Below are 16,958 nucleotides of genomic sequence, written 5' to 3'. Positions count from 1 at the left end.
TAGGTAGTGCTGGGAGGGACTCCTGTGCGTTTGACTAGCAGCATTAGGTCACCCGACTTCCCTGCCCCTTGGGTGGGATATGTCATGGAGCAAGTGTTCGGCCAGCGAGCGCTGATTCAGAGGGGCGAGCAGTTCTCGTGCGAGACCAGAAACACACACAACTGGCGGCCGCGGCCTCGGCTCGCTTAGCCCCGCCCCGCGCGTTCTCTTCTGGCCAGTAAACCGCAGGACGCGGAGCCTCCAGGGCTTGGAGGGACTGGACTGGAGGGACCCGGACGTGGCGAATGGAGTCACCCGAAAGAGTCCTCGTTTGGGTCCCAGCGCCGATGGGAACGAAGGAGATAGCCTCAGGCCCATCCAGCGTGGTAGAGGAGACAGAGACGGAGGCTGAGGGAGGAAGGGGGAGCGAGGAGAGACAGACAGACACAGAGAAAGAGAGACAGACTGAGACAGAGAAAGAGAGACAGAGACCGAGACTGAGGGAGGGAGGGGGAGCGAGAAGGAGAGACAGACAGACACAGAGAAAGAGACAGACAGAGACAGAGACAGACAGAGACAGAGAAAGAGAGACAGAGACCAGACTGAGGGAGGAAGGGGGAGCGAGGAGAGACAGACAGAGACAGAGAAAGAGAGACAGACTGAGACAGAGAGACAGACAGAGACAGAGAAAGAGAGACAGAGACCAGACTGAGGGAGGAAGGGGGAGGGAGGAGAGACAGACAGACACAGAGAAAGAGAGACAGACTGAGACAGAGAGACAGACAGAGACAGAGAAAGAGAGACAGAGACCGAGACTGAGGGAGGGAGGGGGAGGGAGGAGAGACAGACAGACACAGAGAAAGAGAGACAGACTGAGACAGAGAGACAGACAGAGACAGAGAAAGAGAGACAGAGACCGAGACTGAGGGAGGGAGGGGGAGCGAGAAGGAGAGACAGACAGACACAGAGAAAGAGACAGACAGAGACAGAGAAAGAGAGACAGAGACCGAGACTGAGGGAGGGAGGGGGAGAGAGGAGAGACAGACAGACACAGAGAGACACAGAAACACAGAGAGACAGAGACCGAAACTGAGGGAGGAAGGGGGAGAGAGGAGAGACAGACAGACACAGAGAAAGAGAGACAGACTGAGACAGAGAGAGACAAAGACCGAGACTGAGGGAGGGAGGGGGAGCGAGAAGGAGAGACAGACAGACAGAGAAAGAGAGACAGACAGAGACAGAGAGACAGACAGAGACAGAGAGACACAGAAACACAGAGAGACAGAGACCGAGACTGAGGGAGGAAGGGGGAGAGAGGAGAGACAGACAGACACAGAGAAAGAGAGACAGAGACTGAGACTGAGGGAGAGAGGGGGAGCGAGAAGGAGAGACAGACAGACAGACACAGAGAAAGAGAGACAGACAGAGACAGAGAAACAGACAGAGACAGAAAGAGAGACAGAGACCGAGACTGAGGGAGGGAGAGGGAGGGAGAAGGAGAGACAGACAGACAGAGAGAGAGAAACAGAAACAGAGACCAAGACTGAGGGAGGAAGAGGGAGAGAGTAGAGACAGACAGACACAGAGAAAGAGAGAGAGACAGAAACAGAGAGAAACAGACAGACAGAGAAAGAGGGAAAAAGACAGAGAGACAGACTGAGACTGAGGGGGACAGACAGAGAGAAACAGCTTAAGACTAGAACAGAGGAAAGGAGAGAAAGCTGGAGAAAGACAGACAGACTTTGAGAGATACAGAGACAGAGGAAGAGAGACAGACAGAGACAGAGACACAAAGAGAGACAGAGAGAGCTCTGTGGTAATAAAAGAGTTGTGGTCCCTATGCCATGGTTTCCTCCTCCTCTGTCAAGTACAGAGTTGAGCAAGATCCCCTCTGAATTCCCTTCTAGCTCTAAATCTATAATCCTGTGGACTTCCCTGAGCTTCAGGTTCCTCACATAAAAACGGGGGTTGGATTAGGACCTTGTCTCTGATCCAAGTTCAGTTCAGTTCAATAAGCACTGATTAATCCTTCAGTAGTTGGAATCTCCCATGTGCCAGGCACTGTGTAGGAGCCTGCAGAAACAGACAAAAAAAAATAGTCCCTGCCTGCCCTCCCAGAGCTTATGTTTGTCCTACTGAGGCAGAACAGTGTGTCTAGCGCTCACTAAACAGAAAGTTGAGAAGTAGCACAGAGCCACTCCATGTGAAAATGTCTTCAGAATCTGCTGAGCCTCCATCTGGGCCTTGGCACTCAACTCCAGATATTAAGAAAGTCATTACGATGTGATTTACTATGTGATTTTTGTTGCTGTCCAGTTGTTTCACTTGTGTCCAATTCTTCATGACTTCATTTGAGATTTTCTTGACAAAGACACTGGGGTGGTTTGCCATTTTCTTCTCCAGTTTATTGTACAGATGAGGAAACAGAGGCAAACAGAGTAAAGAGACTTGCCCAGGGTCACACTGCTAGAAAGTATCCGAAGCTAAATTTAAACACGGAATTTTCTGACTCCAGTCCTGGCATTCTAGGCACTAAGTGGCCACCTAACTGCCCCCAGGGATAAAAAGGCAGTAATATCTCGGTTTTCATTGACATTGATTATTGTAGGTTTCAGTTTTTGTCGATTTTTTCCATGAAAAATTTGTCTCCGTTTTGGTAGGTCGCCTGGGATTTTGTGGGTGTGCCCACTTGACCTTGATGCTAGTTTTGTGAAAACAAAGGGTGACCCACAAGTTCTCGGGCTCAGCATGAGCAATACATGTACTGAATCCATTTATCCATATAGATAGCAAAAACAAAAATCAGATGAAGCATATGGAGAGCAAAATGAATGAGTTCTCTCATTGGGAGTGAGATATCTCATCTCAGTCAACTAGAAATTCCCCCAGAGTATCTCAGCTGAGAAGAGGGACATAATCAAGGTAACAACTCTACATGTCAGCTTCTATCCAAGGTCCTTATGGAGGGAATTCCATACAATTCCAAACAATAACCTCTCTCCCTCCACACACCAAGAAGAGTCTTCAGAAAGGTAAATGTCATGTTAAATGTTCATTTATTCTTTACATTAGTCCTTTATATTCATTTTATATTGACTTCTTAATTGTTTTTAGTATTTAACACTATATTTATTCTCTATAAAATGTATTTTGGCTTGTATTTTGGAGTTTCTAGAATGAATTAATTGGATTTACATTGATTCATATGGAAATAATTGCCTGTTTTTGTTGGTTTCAGATTTCTTGGATTGTTTTCAGAGGGATTATCAATGAAAACCAAGGTATCATTGAACTAGCAATGGAGATAGAGCCTGCCTTCAAGGAGTTTGCATTCTAATAGAAGACAACACCTAAAGGGTATTTGTAAGAAGGGTGAGTGATAAGATGGTGGAGAGGCCACTGGAAGCATCATGGAAGTGTGAGCCCAGGAAAGATATCACAAAAGCTCTCCTGCCAGAACCTTCTTGTTTGTATTGAGGTTGTTTGCATGGGATCTTCCCTTTGCTTATAAACTTCTCAAGGGCAGGGAATGCTTTTGTCTTTCTTTGTATCCCTCAGGACTTAGCATAATGCCTGTGTCAACCTGGAAATCTAGAAGTTCCCCAGTTTGCTTAGTTTAAGGGTAGAAACCCCAGGTTTTGACCTTGTCACAGGAGAGTTTTCCCCCTGAGGGAAGGTCCCACTTCACTAGACAATGGACATCCACTTCAGGTGGGAGGTAGACCCCATCCGAATTTGAGTGACTCTTTGGTACTACAGGCAATATGTCAGTCTCCTAAGCTGAAGGTCCTCCGAAGGAGGGTGTGATATACTGGGGAAAGGCTTCTGGTCATTTCATTTCGGATGGGGCTTATCTCCCACCTGAAGTGGATGTCTATTGTCTGGTGAAGTGGGACCTTCTCTCAGGGGGGAAACTCTCCTGTGGCAAGGTCAAAACCTGGGGTTTTACCTCTCAACTAAATAAACTGGGGACTTCTAGATTCCACGTTGACACCAGGTATGTAGTAGAGGGAGGATGAAGACATGAAGTCCTCAGAAGAATGTTTTTAAATGCATAAAATAAAACACATAAGATTATAAAGGAAACCAATTATGTTAAATATATTACAGTTTATGGTCAATATGGCAGCAAAGGAAAGTGATCAATTTTGGAGGGGATGTGGCAAAGTGGGGACATTAATTCATTGCTGATGGAGTTGTGAATTGGTCCAACCATTCTGGATGCAATTTGGAACTATGTGCAAAGGGCTTTAAAAGACTGCCTGCCCTGTGATCCAGCCATAGGACTGCTGGGTTTGTACCCCAAAGAGATAATAAGGAAAAATACATGTACAAGAATATTCATAGCTGCGCTCTTTGTGGTAGCAAAAAATTGGAAAATGGGGGGATGCCCTTTGATTGGGGAATGGCTGAACAAACTGTGGTATATGTTGGTGATGGAATATTATTGTGCTAAAAGGAATAATAAAGTGGAGGAATTCCATGTGAACTGAAACGACCTCCAGGAATTGATGCAGAGCGAGAGGAGCAGAACCAGGAGAACATTGTACACCGAGATGGATACACTGTGGCACAATTGAATGTAATGCACTTCTCTACTAGCATCAATGCAATGATCCAGGACAATTCTGAGGGACTTATGAGAAAGAACACTATCCACACCCAGAGAAAGAACTGTGGGAGTGGAAATGCAGATGAAAACATATGAATGATCATGTAGTTTGATAGGGATATGAATAGGGTTTTGATGTTAAAGATCACCATATGGCAAATATGAATAACATGGAAATGTACGACCCAGTGAAATTGCTTGTCAGCTCTGGGAGGGGGGAGGGAAAATCAAGAATCATGTAACCTTGGGAAAATATTCTAAAATTTTTAAAAAGAAAAGAAAAACATATTACAGCCTAGTTTTAATATAAAAATATCAAAAAACAAGTTCCCAGAGCCCCATGGAAGTAGCCCTGGTCTAGAACGACAAGTAGAATTTTGTCCAGAGAACACATATTTATTGGCTAACTTCTGGGTAGGAGACTTGGATGAACTTTGCTTAGAAGGCAGCATTTGACCTAAGTCCCCAAGGAAGTGAGGAATTCTAATAGGACCAGTGAGGCAAGGTTCAGAAGGGATGGCAATGGCAAGGAGTGGTAATGGGCTGATGTATCTGAGAAAGGGGAAATAAGTTGGTTTGGAAGGAGCCTTTTGTGTCTGAATGGTAGTAATGTACTAGGTGGCAAATTGTGTGGATACAGTGCCAGGCTGAAGTGAGAAGATCTGAGTTCAAATCAGTAACTGTGTGACCTTGGGAAAGTCACTTAACCCTGGTTGACCTTAGATTCCTCTTATGTCAATGAGCTGGAGAGGGAAATGGCAAACCACTCCAGGGTCTTTGCCAAAAAAACCACAAATGGGATCATGAAGAGTCAGACAGAGTGAACAACAACACAATGTGCAATGAGCCAGGCAAGGCAGGAAGAGCCAGAAGAAGATGGGCTTTAAATGACAAATTAGGGAATTTGTGTTTTTGCTGAGAAAAAAAAAAGAGGGAGCCACTGAAGCTGCTTAAGGGAGAAAGTGACATAGTCAGATCTGCATTTTAGGAATATGAAATGAACAGTTGTGAGGAATATGGGTAAAAAGGAGAGGGGAGAAGACACCAAAATAATCAGAACTGTCCTTTGTGTCCACAAGCCACCTGGGCACCAGTCTAACCCTTCTGACAGAGAAGCCCCAAATTCCTCCTCTAGGAACAAACCTGTGAGTATTCAAAGTCCACATCTGATGATCATCACCTATGTGACTGGTCAAGCAGTTTAATGCTCCTGGACTTCAGTTTTCTCATCTGTTAAATGGGGAAATTGACCTCTAAGGTCCATTTTTATGATGGGTTGACTTCCTTGTGCCTCAGTTTCCTCTATTTAAAAAAGGACTAGATATCTTTAGAGATCTTTGCCAAATGACCTATGATCCTATGGTCTTCCTGGTCCTCAGTTTCCTCCACTGTTACTTGGGAGGGTTGTTCTAGATGGCCTCTGAGGTCCATTTTTATGATGGGTTGACTTCCTTGTGCCTCAGTTTCCTCTATTTTAAAAAAGGACTAGATATCTTTAGAGGTCTTTGCCAAATGACCTATGATCCTATGGTCTTCCTGGTCCTCAGTTTCCTCCATTGTTACTTGAGAGGGTTGTGCTGGATGGCCTCTGAGTTCCCTTTCTGGCTTTAGATCTAGGAATCTCTGGTCCTGTGCCTGCCATTGAGAGGCTGGGGCAAACCCTAGGGGGAAAGCTCGGTCTCTTTCCCTTGTGTCCCGATACTTGAGCCAAAAGATTCCTTTTCGAAGAGCCCAAAGTAAGCTCTGGGTCTGGCAGGGAGGACTCCCCAAGGCCCCAAGTGAACTTGTTCACCCTTGCATCCCAAGCTGGCCCCCACCCCCCCTTCCCTAGCTCCGGTTTGAACTGCTTCTCCCCGAGATGCTGCCTCTCTCATCGCATCGTCATCCGGGGCCCCTCCAAGTGCCAAGTGGTGATTGAGATAGAAAAACTCTCCATCCCTCTTCCCACTGGGGTAGGGCCGGGAGCCTGATGCATTCAGTCCCTCCCAACTGCATCTAGTGGAAAAGAAAACAGGTACCAGCTGGTGGGAGCCTCCACCCAGCAACTCGGGGCCTGGACAGCCACCCGTTCACAAATCTTTTCCTCTGAACAATATGTTCTTGGCGCCTGGTGGGGGCTTGTTCTACTAGGTCCCATTAAAAAAAATCACCCAAGCACATCCAGCATCCACCCCTTCCTTCTCTTTCTTCAACCAATAAGACTCTGCCATGGAACCACTTCTGGCTTTTTTGCTTCAAATCCCTTGTTTGCTTGAAAACACAAAACCCTTTGGGGGAAAGAAAGAAAAGAAAGATGAAGGGGGGCCATGGAGGGGCCAAGTGACCCCCGAAATGCTGAGGGGTGCTGGAAAGAAGGGCTCTTCCTTGGGGAAAGGTATTTTGGAAGAAGGGTCCCTTTATGGCCGAGGGCTTCCTGGAGGCGTGGAATCCACTAGAGGGAGTCGTGCCATGCCAAGAGATCCCTCAGATGCCAGCAAGCAGTCAGCTCACATCCCTGGCACTTTTCAGGCACTTTTCAACACCTGGTTTTTGAGAGTTTTGAAAAGTCAACAACTGTAATCTACTTCTTGTGCCTTTATTAAAAGTTATTATAATTTGTTTTATTGTTATTTATTTGTATTTATTAACAAACCTCAAACAAAATGAACATTTCTATAGGCATAGAAAAAAAGATGTGGGTTCAAATCTCACCTTTGATACTTAACATTTGACTTTTTCTTTTAACCCTTACTTTCTGCCTTAGAATTAATACTGCCTATTGGTTCTAAGGAAGAAGAGCAGTAAGGGCTAGGCAATGGGGGTCAAGTGACTTGCCCAGGGTCACACAGCTGGGAAGTGTCTGATTTGAACTGAGGACCTCCCGGCTCTAGTCCTGCCTTTCGACCCACTGAGATACCTAGATACCCCCTTAACTTTTGACTTTGGATAGAAAACTCACTTAACCTCTCTAAACCTCAGTTTCCATTTTGGTAAAATGAGAGGTTCGAAAAACTCAGACTTTTTAGCTGTGTAACCCTAGGAAAGTGACTTCAACTTTGGAGCTTCAGGCAGCTCATCTATAGAATGGGTACAATACCCATCAGCCAGAGGTGTTTGTGAGGTTCAAAGGAGAAATTCAGAGCTGGGAGGAATGATAGGGACCATCTTGTTGTGGAATTTTCGAAGTGCTCATTTGAGCAGGAAAGTCACAGCTAGTGCCTACAGCAAGGGAAGTGTTTCCTGTTAATCCAAGCCAACCAAGACTAAAATTCAGACAATGCACTTGCCAGATTGCAAGCTATCATTTGTCTGACCTGTTTTTCCTCCCAATTCTAATCACCAAATCAACATTGATCCATGCTTCAAAAATGATCTGGCCAAGTCTCTTAACTTAGCATCTTGAAAACCAAGCAGGAAGGAAGGAAGGAAGGAAGGAAGGAAGGAAGGAAGGAAGGAAGGAAGGAAGGAAGGAAGAGAAAGGAAGGGAGGGAAGGAGGGAGGGAGAGAGGGATGAAGGGAGAAAGGAAAAGAGGAAGGAAAATGAAGGAAGGGAGGAATGGAAGGAGGGAGGGAGGGAGGGAAGGAGGGAGGGAGAGAAAGATGGAAGTAGGAAGGGAGGGAGGGAAGAATGAAGGGAGGAAGGAAGGGAGGGAAGAAGGAAGGGATGAAGGGAGGGAAGATGTATTAAGTACTCACTGTTTTCCAGGCAACGTGCTTATTATTTTACAAATATTATCTCATTTGGCATTCACCACAACCCTGACAGGTAGTTACTACTATTCTCCCCATTTTATAGTTGAGGAAACTGAGGCAGAGAGAGGTAAAATGACTTGCCCAGGAGCACAGTGCCATTCTTCGTCAGAGGCAGGTCTTGATCTCAGGTCTTCTTTACTCTGAGACCAGTGCTCTCTATCCAGGACCTCTCAACAGAAATACAATGACAGCATTTCAGAGCTGGAAGGGGCCTCAGAGACCATCTAGTCTGTGCTAGAAAAGGAAGCAGCTGCCAAGTGGTCCTCTCTGCTAGAAGTCCTCTTCCCTTAGCCCCAGCCTTAAAGGTGCCTCTTGGCAAAGTGGCCGGAGCATGAAGGCTGAGCTCATGCTTCTTGGTCCTGTGCCCTTCCTTAAATGAAGCGTTTCCTCCTAGAGGGAAGAAACAAAACAACCCAAGTCATCTCTAGGTAAAGGGATTATTTAACCTGTGGCGGGACGGAAATCGAGGCGGCATGCCAGGGGCACTGGAGTGAAGAAGGACAGGATGTTTCTGGCTCATGGCACTAGCGGACACTTTTCAGGCTCCCAGATGTCTGCAGAATCTCCCACCTGAGTCACGGGGGTGGGGGTGGGGGGGCAGGGGTAGGAATGGGGACAAGGGAGAGAAGAGGACACTGAGGAAGGGGGAGGGGGACAAGAGGCAGGGGGAGGAGAAGAGGGGAGTCAGAAGGGGAAGAGAGATGGGGAGGGGAGGAGGGAGACAGGAGATGAGGGAGGCAACAAAGGACAGGGGGTGAAGAAGAGGGAGACAAGGGAAAGGAGGGGAGAGGTAGATGGAGAATGGAGTGGGGGGTGGGAATCAGGGTCTCGGAGTTGCCCTGCTTCTGTTTAGCTTCTAAATCCTAGAATCATTCAGAGGGAAGGGACCTTAGAGACACATTCCAATTTTACTGAGGAGGAAACTGAGGCCCTGACAGCCTATAGGCTGTCTACTTCACTGGTCTCAGGCTAACAATAGATATCTGGGTACTTTGTGTGGAAATGGCTAATCCCATCGGAGGTTAAGTATCTCTAGTCCCAAAGGTTTCTCCCTCTAAGCTTAAGTCCTTTACCAAGGTGGTCCCAGCCCTGGCTGACACCCAGCTCTCACTTGTGGCTCCCAGTAGCTGCTAGCATGCGGCAATGGCCACACCCTGGGCAATGGCTTTGACAGGCGGCCAAACCTTGTGAGGGTAGCCATCAGGTCGACATCGACCCCTGGTGAACTAGGGCTTTGCTCACCCAGCATGTGAAGACTGCTTCGGCGGAACAGGCGGAAGAAACCAACAAGAAGGTTCAACGGCTGAGAGGGCAACGCAGCAAAGCACTGTGGAGTGCTATGGGCATGTTGGAGCACAAAGGACAACATGGCCATCCAATGCAGCTGAGGAAGTCTCCAGGTGTAACAACCTTTTGTGCCACTGGACCCAGGCTTCCAAGGCCGAGAGAGTGGGACTGTCTCTGTGCATTGACTCTTCCACTTAAATATTCACACACAAGTATCTTTGTGCACACCCAGCCCTGGGCTAGGTCTTTCCCTTTTGTGCCCATTGTAAAGCATCAGCCCCTCTCTTGTTATTCCTGGCTGGAACTCCTCCTTTTCCTTTCTTACCATTGTAAAGTCAATCAACCATCCCTCTCATCTTCAGCCCCCAGGTTTCACCTAGAAAGGTATTTAAGCTCCCCAATTTTAATGGCTCTTTGGAATCCTCATTCTCCCACCTTTGGCACTCCCAAGGGTCAGTGACCAGAGCGGGCAGAGTTCAATCCTTGGACCTTGTGCTGTGGTGTGTGGTGCAGCTCTATGTCGAGGTCTACTAGCACTGAACCCCTTTTTGACCTTGATTAAAGAGTGATTTTTAACTATTTAATAGTTCTATGTTTTTTCCTAGTCGACACAGGCATGAGGGAAGCTGCAGGATTCTCTAAACTAAATGTGATTTAAAAAAAAAATCTGATACAAAATCCTTGAACAAAATCAACTGTTTCCTCGGTGTCTAACTGAGGCTTTGGCCAGGTGGGGACCAGAGGCCAGAGGGCTTCCTGTCACCTATCCCTAACATGTGGAGGCGGCCCCCTCATTTCATCAGATTCTCTATTTCTCATCAATTTTGCTCTCCTCCTGTGAAATGAAAACTCTCTGCCTCCCCCATCCATCTTTTCTTCTGGATTTTCTGCCTGATCCTTTTTGAGAATGACCTACTAGGGAACCTCAAGCACACATCTGGGGCAGTAAATACCTCTCCCAAAGCCTGTCATGCCCACATTCAAATGAGGCATAAACTCTCTTAAAGAGTCAAGGATGCTCCAGGTGAAACTCATCAGTCCCACGTGCCAGCTCCTCCCAAGAGATGCTTTTCAGTAATTTGACCTTGTTCCCCATTAAGGTCTCAGACAATGGAGTCCTCCTACCTCCCTTGGGGAAGAAGATCCAGTTCTTAAGTAGGTCTGATGCCCAGAAATCTCCTTGAACCTCAGCCTCTGGTTTCCCTTTTTGTCAGTTCTCATCATTAGTCTACTTACAGCCCGCTACAAGGCGGTGAACAATCCTTCTCCATTCTAAGCCCAGACGGTTGCCATGTTCCCATTAAGCCAACTTGTCATTGCTAGAGACTTTTCATATCTCCCCATAAATCACCTCCTTCGACCTCTTCATCATTTATATTGCTTTTGCCTCCTCGACATTCCCTCCAAACCAAGCCATCGGTCCTGTGTGTTAGAAACCGCAGAAGAGAATCTAGCGGCTAGAAAGCACCCTAGTGTTTCCAAAAGGCACTTTTCAGTTGCAATCTGTTTTAAAGATTAACAGATAAAATACCTCCGATCAACCTGTTGAAAGACTAGAATTTGGCAGCAGTAAAAATATTTGTGATACTCTCGGGCTTCTAATATATCACTTCTCAGTGCCTGGGGCTGGCTTCGATTTTCTCCCCCTTTCCTGTCCTGATTTTCAATGCTCCCATCTCTTTCCCTCCACACAAACCCCTCCCCTGCTCCCCATCCATCATGTCCTCACAACCCTGGGAAGAAAAAGCTACTTCAGGTCCTATTTGTGATACTTTTATTTCATCTTTTCTGTATTCTCAGTGCCTGACACATAGTAGGCATTTCATGAATGTTTATTGACTTGACTGTCCATAGAATCCCATTACACAGAACTGCAAGGTAGTTCTACAAGATAGAATGCCAGGCCTAAAGACAGAATGATCCTGGGTTCAAATTTAGACACTTTCTAGCTCTATGACCTTAGGCAAGACACTTAACTTCAATTGCCTAGCCCTTACCACTCTTCCTCCCTGGAACCAATACTCAGTAATAATTCGAAGATGGAAGATAAAAGTTTTTTTAAAAAAAAAGGTATGAAATTGGTGGACACTTCCTAGCTGTGTGACCCTGGGCAAGTCATTTAACCCTGGTTGCCTAGCCCTTACTGCTTTTCTGCCTTGGAACCTATACTTAGTATAGATTCTAAGATGGAAGATAAGAGTTTAAGGGGGGAAAAAGAAACCTATTACCCAGTGTGTGACCCTAAAGCAGGGAAGTATAATACATCCTTGATTTCTACGCTCATAAAATCTTCAAACTGTTAAGGATAATACGCCACCTAGTCTAGTCTCCCACCTAATGACATCCTTGAAATACAGCCGTTATTCAGTCAACAATAAGCATCAATTAAGGTTTTATTTTTAAGGATGCCACAAAGTCAAAAGCAAAAGGGTTCCTGCTCTCAAGGAGTTTACATTCTCTCTGGGGATGGCAAATACTTATGTAAATTACACAAAAATATTCCAGATAAGTACAAGGGAAATTGGGGGGGGGGGTGCTGTCTAGGAGCTGTGATTGAGTAGTCATAGTGTTCTACTGGCATCTTCCATAGTTGTGAGCTCACTACTTTATTAGAAGAGGACCCGTTCCATTGTTGGATGTCTCAAATTATTCATTCCTGCTCATAATGAGCTAAAACCGAACCTTTGGACCTGGTTCTAGCCCCTGGAACAATACAAGGTGAGGCAGGGATGTGTCTGAAACTGGGCTTTCCAGCTTGAGAGACTAGAATCCCTTGGGGTCTGATCCCCATTCAATCCTCCACATGGATGTGATAACAAATTTTCCAGATCTCCTACCAACCTAATCTTGGCTGCCATTTTTCCTCTGTCCTCTGTCTTCCTGAACTGTGACTCTGTCTGTGTGAGATCCTGCTTTGAATCCCAGCCAACATCTTTCATTCAACTCTTAAGAGATAAGAGATCCAGAGGGGGGAGGCCCTTATGAGGCCACCAAGCTTTTCAGATGACAGGAAAAACTGAGGTCAAGAGAAGTGATCCAGAGAGCAAGTGACAGCACTAGGAGTTGAACAGAGGACTTCTGACTTCAAATCCTCAGCTGTATCCACTGCTTCTTTTTATTTTAAACCCTTACCTTCCTTCTTAGAATCAATACTATGTATTGGTTCCAAGGCAGAAGAGAGATAAGGACTAGACAATGGGGGTTAAGTGACTTGACCAGGGTCACACAGCTGGAAAGTGTCTTTGGCCAGATTTGAACCCATCTCCAGGCCTAGCTCTCAGTCCACTGAATTACCTAGATCCTCTCTCCACTGCCTCTTGAGGGCCGACACTAATGCAAGTCAGCCAATTAACAAGCATTTATTATGTACCTACTTTATGTGCCAGGGACTGTGTTAAGCACTAAAGATAGAAAAAGATGGAAACGATCGTTTCTGTCCTCAAAGAACTCACAATCTAACAGGAGAGCAGTATTCAAGCAAAATATACAAATGAGCTATATACATGAGAAAGGAAACTGTTAACAGAGGTGAGACATTAGAAATTAAGAGGTCCATTCTCTACTAGCAGCAGTGCAATGACCCAGGACAATCCTGAGGGACTTATGAGAAAGAAAGAACACTAGCCACATCCAGAGGAAGAACTGTGGGATCGGAAACACAGAAGAAAAACAATTGCTTGATCACATGATTCCATGGGGATATGATTGGGGATGTAGACTCTAAATGATCACCCTAGTTCAAATATTAATAATACAGAAATAGGTCTTGATCAATGGCACGTGTAAAACCCAGTGGAGTTGCATGTTGGCTATGAGTGGGGGTGGGAGGAGGGGAGGGAAAGAACATTAGTCATGAAACCATGGAAAAATATTCTAAATTAATTAAATAAAAATTTTCAAATAAAAAAAAGAAATTAAAAGGTCCAGAGAAAGATCTCTTGGAATTCTCTTTCACATCTGTATATCTTTGGCTTTATTTGAGGGTTTTGTTTATGTATGACTTTGCTCTTACAACAAGAACCAATATGGAAGTGTATTTTCATGACAATTTAAAAATGGAAGAAAAGGAAAATAAAAATAAAGAAAATAAACATAAATAAAACTTTAGCCTTAAAAAAGAAGAAAGAAATTAAAACAGGTTCAGGAAAGCTTTCTGTAGGAGAGATTCTAGTTGGGATTTAAAGGAATTCAGTTTGAGTAAACAAGGTAAACTGGGGACTATAAATTTGGAGCTTCAAGGGTCCTTGAAAAACATTAATTCATTTGATAGATGAGGAATCTGAGACCTTGGGTCACACAGGGAATAAGTAGCAAGCCTGACTCTGAGTCCATCTTTATCTTCTTTGCACTACCATGCCCAACCACAATAATTTCTAGCCATCAGATCATAGACAATGGAAAAGAGCCCAGGAGGCATCTGGATAGCTCAATGGATTGAGAGCCAGGCCTAGAAATAGGAGGACCTTGGTTCAAATCTGATCTCAGATGCGTCCTAACTGTGTGACCCTGGGCAAGTCACTTAACCCCCATTGCCTAGCCCTTACTACACTTCTGCCTTGGAACCAATATACACTATTGATTCTCAGATGGAAGATGAGGGTTAAGAAAAAGAAGAAAAGAGAAAAAGACCCAAAGGGGCCAGATACAAAAGGACTCCCAAAAGTCTTTCAATTTCATCACTGACAAGAAAAAATACAATAGCACATTTTAAGTTAAACTAAGGCATTCATGGCTATGGACATCTTATTCTGATGGTCAAAGACCCTGAAAAACTTAGAAATCAGGGTCCTTCGAGTGATCCCAACCTTGACAAATAGTTGGAGGATGACCCTGGTGATGTTACATGTGGCTGCTTTAAAAGACCAGCCTTCCATAGGTATAAATTTGTAGTAAAATCTCAGCTGTTCAAACATGGACTGTGACTTTTTTTATTTTAAGTTATGGAATTTATTTACAAGTGTCTTAGCCTCTCCTTCCTCTCCTCGCATCATAGAAGGCATTATCCAAATTTTAACTACCACAGATCAGAGAATTACAAGGTATGAAATAACCTTGTTAAATAGTGAAAACATTACTTTGAAACTTTGTACTACTCTTAATCCTGCCACCTTACTTCCAGATTTACCTACTTCAGGAGAACCATTACATAACTGAGAAACATTAGTGTCCATGGCAGAAAAGCCTCGAGATAATCTATTGGACACTCCCTTAGACAATGCAGATCTGATTTTATTTACCGATGGTTCCTCTTTTATGAGGGATGGCATACGCTACACTGGAGCTGCCGTAGTCTCAGATTTTGCCACTGAGTGGTCAGCTAACTAGCGCTCAAGGAGCAGAACTCATAGCTCTGAAGCAAGCTTGTATAATTGCCAAGGATAAAAAAGGCAACAAGTTATGCGGATTCTAGATATGCTTTTGGCATTTGACTCTCAGTCGGAATGCTATGGCTCCAAAGAGGATTTTTTTTCCATTTTATTTTATTTTATTTATTTATTTTTATTTTTTAATTTTTATTTGGTCATTTCCAAACATTATTCATTGGAAACAAAGATCTTTTTCTTTTCCTCCCCGCCCCCCCTCCCACCACCTCTCCCATAGCCCACTCGCAATTCCACTGGGTTTCACATGTGTTCTTGATTCAAACCCATTTCCATGTTGTTGGCATTTGCATTAGAGTGTTCATTTAGAGTCTCTCCTCAGTCATATCCCCTCCACCCCTGTAGTCAAGCAGTTGCTTTTCATCGGTGTTTTTACTCCCACAGTTTATCTTCTGCTTGTGGAGTGTGTTTTAGATCCCTGCAGATTGTTCAGGGACACTGCATTGCCACTAATGGAGAAGTCCATTACCTTCGATTGTACCACAATGTATGTCTCTGTGTACAATGTTTTCCTGGTTCTGCTCCTTTCGCTCTGCATCACTTCCTGGAGGTCGTTCCAATCTCCATGGAATTCCTCCACTTTATTATTCCTTTGAGCACAATAGTATTCCATCACCAACATATACCACAATTTGTTCAGCCATTCCCCAATTGATGGGCATCCCCTCGTTTTCCAATTTTGGGCCACCACAAAGAGTGCAGCTATGAATATTCTTGTACAAGTCTTTTTCCTTATTATCTCTTTGGGGTACAAGCCCAGTAGTGCTATGGCTGGATCAAAGGGCAGACAGTCTTTTATCACCCTTTGGGCATAGTTCCAAATTGCCTTCCAGAATGGTTGGATTAATTCACAACTCCACCAGCAATGAATTAGTGTCCCTACTTTGCCACATCCCCTCCAGCATTCATTACTTTCCATAGCTGTTATGTTAGCCAATCTGCTAGGTGTGAGGTGATACCTCAGAGTTGTTTGATTTGCATCTCTCTGATAATAAGAGATGTAGAACACTTTTTCATGTGCTTATTAATAGTTTTGATTTCTTTGGCTGAGAACTGCCTGTTCATGTCCCTTGCCCATTTATCAATTGGAGAATGGCTTGATTTTTTGTACAATTCATTTAGCTCTTTGTAAATTTGAGTAATTACACCTTTGTCAGAGGTTTTTATGAAGATTGTTTCCCAATTTGTTGCTACCTTTCTGATTTTAGTTACATTGGTTTTGTTTGTACAAAACCTTTTTAATTTGATGTAGTCAAAATTATTTATTTTATATTTTGTGACTCTTTCTAAGTCCTGCTTGGTTTTAAAATCTTTCCCTTCCCAAAGGGCTGACAGGTATAGTGTTCTGTGTTCACCTAATTTACTTATAGTTTCCTTCTTTATGTTCAAGTCATTCACCCATTCTGAATTTATCTTGGTATAGGGTGTGAGGTGTTGATCCAAACCTAATCTCTCCCACACTGTCTTCCAATTTTCCCAGCAGTTTTTCTCAAATAATGTATTTTTGTCCCAAAAGCTGGGGTCTTTGGGTTTGTCATAAACTGTCTTGCTGAGATCACTTACGCCAAGTCTATTCCACTGATCCTCCTTTCTGTCTCTTAGCCAGTACCAAATTGTTTTGATAACCACTGCTTTATAGTATAGTTTGAGATCTGGGACTGCAAGTCCTCCTTCCTTTGCATTTTTTTTTCATGATTTCCCTGGATATCCTTGATCTTTTGTTCTTCCAAATGAACTTAGTTATGGTTTTTTCTAATTCAGTAAAGAAGTTTTTTGGTAGTTCAATGGGTATGGCACTAAATAAGTAAATTAATTTGGGTAGGATTGTCATTTTTATTATGTTAGCTCATCCCACCCATAAGCAATCAATGTTTTTCCAATTGTTTAGATCTAGTTTTAGCTGTGTGGAAAGTGTTTTGTAGTTGTGTTCATATAGTTCCTGTATTTGTCTCGGCAGATAGATTCCT

The 16,958-nt window shown here is 44.2% G+C and overlaps 1 long non-coding RNA gene across 1 annotated transcript; it reads left to right on the top strand.

The window, feature by feature from the left end:
• The first annotated feature begins 162 nt into the window (after positions 1 to 162).
• LOC130453906 (uncharacterized) lies at positions 163 to 7,159 on the top strand. Its single transcript, XR_008911572.1, has 3 exons — positions 163 to 3,011; positions 3,218 to 3,351; positions 4,439 to 7,159. It is a non-coding gene; the product is annotated as an uncharacterized LOC130453906 (long non-coding RNA).
• The last annotated feature ends 9,799 nt before the right edge of the window (positions 7,160 to 16,958 follow it).

Source organism: Monodelphis domestica, chromosome 4 (assembly GCF_027887165.1).
Source record: "Monodelphis domestica isolate mMonDom1 chromosome 4, mMonDom1.pri, whole genome shotgun sequence".
Lineage (NCBI taxonomy): Eukaryota > Metazoa > Chordata > Mammalia > Didelphimorphia > Didelphidae > Monodelphis > Monodelphis domestica.
This window is presented reverse-complemented; position numbering and strand designations above follow the sequence as displayed.